The sequence below is a fragment of the Zalophus californianus genome, chromosome X (assembly GCF_009762305.2).
Source record: "Zalophus californianus isolate mZalCal1 chromosome X, mZalCal1.pri.v2, whole genome shotgun sequence".
Lineage (NCBI taxonomy): Eukaryota > Metazoa > Chordata > Mammalia > Carnivora > Otariidae > Zalophus > Zalophus californianus.
The window spans coordinates 44,030,360-44,036,860 of NC_045612.1; the positions used below are offsets into that span (position 1 = coordinate 44,030,360).

General features: G+C 40.5%; 1 protein-coding gene across 1 annotated transcript in view; it reads left to right on the forward strand.

Annotated features, from left to right (window-relative positions):
• LOC113933884 (histone H2B type 1-A-like) overlaps positions 1-6,501 on the forward strand; it is a 98,426-nt gene that overhangs the window by 34,611 nt on the left and 57,314 nt on the right. The gene's annotated exons all lie outside the window — the stretch shown is intronic.

Here is a 6,501-nt window from a genome sequence, read left to right on the forward strand (position 1 = left end):
TGACCTCAACCAAACTTTTCACCTCAAGGAGCTAGGATAAAGAAGAACAAACTAAACACAAAGTCAGGAGAAGGGAGAAAGTAACAAAGATGCGAGAGGAAATAAATGTACCAGAGACCAGAGGAAAAGATGGACAACATAAGTGAAACTAAGAGCTGGATATTTGAAAAGAGAAATAAAATCGGTGAAACATTTGCTAGGCTAATTCTGAAAAACAGAGAGAGGACTCAAATGAATAAAATCAATAATCAAAGAGGAGATATTACAACTGACACACGGAAATACAAAGGACCATGAGAGATTACTACAAATGGTTATATGCCAACAAATGGATCACCTAAAAGAAATGGATAAATTCCCAAAACACACAACCCACCAAGACTGAATCATGAAGAAAGAGAATCTGACAGGCCAATATCAAGTACAGAGATTGAATCATTACTCAAAACCTGCCAAAGCAGAAAATCCCAGGAACAGATGTGTCCCTGGTGACTTCTACCTAAACTTTTAAAGAACCAGCACCAACACTTCAGAAATTCTTCCCAAAAACTGGAGAGGAAGGATTCCCCCCAAACTCATTTTACAAGGCCAGCATTACTCTGACCCCAAAACCGGATCAGACCACTATAAGGAAAGAAAATGACAGACTAATATCCCTGATGAATATAGACACAAATATCCTCAATAAAAGAAAAACAATTAGCAAACAGAATCCAAGAGCACAATTAAAAGAAAATCATTCACCATTATCAAGTGGAATTTATCTCTGTGATGCAAGGATGGTGCAACATAAGCAAATCAATAATTGTGATCCACAGCATTAATGAGACAAAGGATAAAATCATATAATCGTCTTAGTAGATGCAGCAAAAAGTATTTGATAAAACTTAGTACCATTTTCTGATTTCAAAAACTAAAAATAAAACCTCTCAGGAAGTGGGGATGGAGGGGACACACCTCAACATAGTAAAGGCCATGTGTGACAAGCCCACAGCCAACATCATACTCAATGGTGAAAAGCTGAAAGCAATTTCTCCGAGATCAGAAACAAGATCAGGACGCCCAATTTGCCACTTTTATTCTACAAAATATTGAAAGTTCTAGCCAGAGCATTTAGGCAAGTAAAGAAATGAAAAGGCATCCAAATTGTAATGGAAGAAATAGAACTGTCACTATTTGCAGATGACTTAATATCACATAGAGAAAACCCTAGAGACTCCACCAAAACAGTGTTAGAACTAATAAATGCATTCAGTAAAGCTGCAGGAAAATCAAACTGCAAAAATCTGTTGCATTTCTGCACACTGCAAATGACCTATAAGAAAAAGAAATCAAGAAACCAATCCATTTACACTCATATAATAAGGAAGAAAATAACTGGGATTAAATTTAACCAAGAAGGAAAAAGACCTGTGCACTGAAAACTATAAGACAGTGAAGAAAAAAATTGAAGAAGACACAAATAAATGGAAAGATATTCCATCCTCGGGGATGGGAAGAGTTGGTATCGTTAAATATCTATCCTACGCAAAGCAATCTAGAAAGGCAGTGCAATCTCTACCGAAATTCAATGGCATTGTTCACAAAAATAGAACAAACAATCCTAAACTTTGTATGGAACCACAAACAGTCATTCAATCAAACAACACAAACCTGAAATAGGCAGCGCAGTCTTGAGAAAGAAGAACAAAGCTGGAGGCCTCACACTCCTGGATTTCAAACACTTTACAAAGCTATAACAATCAAAACAGTATGCTATCGGCATAAAAACAGATGCCCAGATCAACCGATGAGACTATAGAGAGCTCAGAAAGAAAGCCATACATATACGGTCAATTAATTTACAAAAGGAGCCAAGAATATACAACAGGGGAAAGAACAGTCCCTTCAGTGGTATTGGGAAACCTGGACAGCCGCATGCAGAAGAATGGAATTGGATCACCGTCTTACACCATGGACTAAAGATTAAACATAAGACGCGAAACCATAAAACGCCTGGAAGAAATCATAGGTGGTAAGCCTCTTGACACCAGTGTTGGCAATGTATTCATTTATTTATTTTTGGAGCTGACACCTAGCGGAAGGACAACGGCAACAAATATAAACAAATGGGGCTACATCAAACTAAAAAGCTTCTGCACAGCAAAGGAAATTGTCAACAAAATGAAAAGGCAACCTGTCCAACAGGAGAAAATACTTGCAAATCATGTATCTGATAAAGAGTTAATATCCAAAATACAAAATGATGTCCAAAAACACAAGAGGAGAAAAAAGAAAAATCAAACAACTTGTTTAAAAACTGGGCAAAAGATCCGAATAGACATTTTTCCACAGAAGCCTTACAGATGCCCAACAGGTACGTGAAAAGGTCTTCTATATCACTAATCAGGGAAAGACAAATAAAAGCAACAACAAGGAAAAACTTCCTACGAGTTAGGAGAGCTATAACCAAAAAGACTAGGAATAACAAATGCTTGTGAGGACGGAGGGAAAAAGGAAGTCTCGTGCACTGTCAGTAATGTATGCAATGTAAATTGGTGCACCACTCTAGAAAACAGCATGGAGGTTCCTCAAAAAATTAGAAGTACCGTATGATGCAACCATTCCACCTTGGGGGTATTTACCGGAGAAAACGGGTACAATGAATTGGTACTAACATGTTCATTGCAGCATCATTTATGACAGCCAAGATATGGAAACATCCTAAGTATCTCTTTCAGTCCGCAGGATATGGCCTGGTTTTACATGATTTGAAGTCAGACTGACCTGGGTACAAATCCCAGCTTTACTATTTACCAGTTGTATGCCACTAGGGAAGATGCCTGAGCCTGTGTTGTCTCATCAGTAAAAAAGGGAATGAAAGTAGTACCCACATCAGAGGGTGGTTATGAGCATTAAATGAGATGGTGGAAGTAAAAGGCTTAGCACAAGAGAGGTAATGAGCCCTCAATAAATTTGGCCTGTATAATTTCCTCCCACATGGCACAGGAAGGCAGCCCATTCACCCAGCCCTGGCCTTCCTCTTCACAGTCTGGTTAATTTCCCTCAACCAGGTCCCTGGGAAGTGGGTATAAGGAGGGCTTTGTTGGACGCTAAGCACCCTCCCACACTCCCTTCCCCTGTGAGGTTTTAGCCTTGGCAGAAAAGGTGTACATGGCTTGCTTTTGCACGCCTCGCCACACGCGTTTTACTGACAGCTGTGATGGGTTGAGATCTCTGACGTTTTTCGAGCACCATCCAATGCTATCCTGCCAACCCCGGCAGGCTTTAACCAGTTGGCACCTCCTGTTCTTCAGCACATGTTTTAATAGATAGCCCACTCTGCTACTCTTCTCCTTCCTAAGACAGCAGTGTTTTGCCACAAAACTAAAACGATCTAAAAGAGTTGATCAGTGTTTTCCTTAGCTCTGCTGTGTATGGTGAATGATTCCCTGGAACTAGCTGTCCACTTCCCCCCACCAAACATCACTGCAATGCAAGTAATGTTCTGACCAGTGGGTTGTGAGCAACCTAGGAACTCCGCTCAATGTACATCTCCCTGAGTCCAGGAAGGAAACCAACATCCCCTGTTGTTTTTTAGGAAAATGGGTCTGAACAGAATTTTGGGGATGAAGGGTGGGCCGTGGGTGAATAGTGTTATGGAATGCATTACATTCCTACGTTTGGTACACGTGCCTCTGCAGGCACACGAGATGGTTTTAAGTGGCACAGAGATTTTTTTTCTTACAGTTAAGCAGTGTAGTTGGTGTGAATTTGAAATATACGAACACCATGTGATCCTGTGACGTTGTAGATATTATGGCTTAGGAAAATATTTTCAAAAATCTTGAAAATAAGTTCCTTAAAATATCTCTATTCAATAAACAATTGGATTGGTGATATGCACATGTAGAAAAAACTTGAAACTGTTAGAGGAAGGACTTTACATGCCATCCAAATGGTTATAAGCTTCCGAGTCAGAGAAACCTCATTCAAACCTGGTCTACCACTTACCAGCTGTGTGACTTTAGGAAAGGAACCTAATTTCTCTGAACCTCAGGGGAAAATGGAGGAGAATAATAGTAGCAGCTTCACTGGACTGTTGTCAAGCTGAAGCCAGGAGCTTTACACTGTAGTAGTGTGAGGGCCCAAAACCTAGAGCCAGGCGGTCTGGTTTCCAATCCTAGCTCTTCTGCTGACTAGCTCCTTGACACTGAGCAACTTACTTCATCTTTCTGGGCCTTAGTCTCCCTGTCTGGAAGATGGGACTCTTAGAGGGTTAAATGAGTTACCACATTTGAAGTGCTTAGAAATATTTCTAGTACATATGAGGCATTACGTGTTTCTTAGATTAAAAATATCTGCATATAAAGCTCCTGACACCTGACTCCTAGTAAGTCCTCCTGAAATGTTCCCCATTGGTGGTGCTTTGTGTTGCCAGCGCCTGGAACAAAGAACTCTACAGTCAGAGTTTGATTAGGAAGCAGCATTTAATTGCCCAGGACTCATGCAGAATGGACAGGGCCCAGCACCTCTCTGCAGTAAAAATCAAAACACAGGGCCGTGGCCATGGAGGGTGGGCCTTCTTAAAGGACTGCCAGGAGTGGGTTTGGACAGAGGCCACAAGCTAGCTTTCTTTATCCTGTTAAAGTAGGTGTGGGTCATTCCAATGAAGAGAAAAGGAAATTAAGTTTGAGCGAAATTAAGCAAGCCGCCGAATGCCACACAGCCTATAAATGACAGAGCTCGGTAGAATGCTATCTTGAAGCAGAACTCACAGCCCAAGTGGAGGAATAGAGAACTGGTGCACTGGGGTTCTGATGAAAGGGGTATTTTACGGAAATTCCTATGGTAGAGGTATGGTGAAGATGATAGTAATGTAACAGCTATACCATTAACTGAGATTCAGCCAGTATTACTGACTACCTCTAGACATTGTCCTATCTCCCAATCCTAAAATAAAACCCCTCTTCTGTGATACCATTAACACTCTCTTCCTACTTCCTGACCAGTATCCCTTTTCTTTGAAAGAGAACCCAATTTCTATCTCCATTCCTCATCTACTTCATCTCACTCCTCAACGCACTGTGGTTTGCCTTATCTTTCCCAACCCATCACCGCCTCTTCTGGGACTCTAGAACATCTGCTCTCATCCGTCTTCCCGTATTTATTCAACAACTACTGAGTCCCTACCAAGAGCCATACATGGTACTCCCTCCTGATATATGACAGCAAAGGAGACAAGGTCTCTCTTCTCAGGAAGTTCACATTCCCGGTAAAAACAAAACTTGGATCTCCTGACTGAGTACTCTCAAAAGCAGTTCACTCGATGATGGAGACGATCACTAACAGCGGGGCACATGATGGTCATACCCTCAGAATAGATACTGTCATCAGGGAGAACCTGTTTGAGCACCTTCTAAAGGTAGGTAGAGCAGAAAGCTCCAGGCAGCACATTGACATTCTTAATCTTAGGGCATCTTGGAGCCCTTCGTGTGAGAAAATGCAAAATCAGTCACTCAGGGATTGTGACAACAACTCCTTTTGAAGAAAGAGGAATGAGTTGGAGAATGAAGTAGGGCGATTAGTGTTGGGCTTGCATTTCAATGAGGTTAAGAAATAGTTGTGAATGCTCATAAAATTGGGAGTAATGAAAGAGCTCAGATGAACTTACAGCTTTCAGATCACTTCTGATTGGGGAAGGTAGGCCTAAACGACATCAGCAAACACACCACTCAATACGTATCTCCGGGCTACAAACTTCTTCGAAGTGCCTCTGATGAAGGGGTTTCCTTCCACAAATTTAAGGAAATTTTAATATTGGAACATCGATAACTTACTTAAATAAACCAAGAGAAAAGAGTGTTTGCAATGGCTGCTGAAGCTACTGGAAGGGCATGTTTGATATCTAGTAAGTTACCTGAAATGGCTTAGAAAACCAAAATTGTCATTCTGAGCACATAGATCTCAAACAAAATCTTAATACCACGTTTGCTGATGAAATGCTACTATCATTCTTATTAGAGCCAGAAAGTGACAAGAAATTTCTTTATCAGCATTACAGTGGAAAGGTATCTGTGAATATTTGCAAATTAAATTTTAAGATGATGTAAACGCTAAAAAAAAAAAAAGAGACCCTAAATAGTTTTAGTTGATCTGATTGCCCTGCAAATGAGTAAACACCTAGGACAGCTTTACCTTGGGAAACTTTACACTCTTAGAAAGAAACAGGGAACCTTAGGAGACTCTAAGCAAATGCAACCTGAAGTCAGGCATGGCTTTTATGTTTGTTTGTTTGTTTGTTTACACATAGACATATTTGCAGTGCCTATTCCAGATACAGTAGATACCAAGGATTCTGTTGAGTGAATGAATGAGCCATATTTTCAATCTTTTGGTAGTAAGAATGGTGGGGGTAGGGTGAGAAGATAAAGGAGATGACGAATTTAAATGAGAGGTGGTAAGAAGTAACGGAATACAGTTTTCTTCAGCACCAGGAAAATTACTTCAATTGTATCTCTT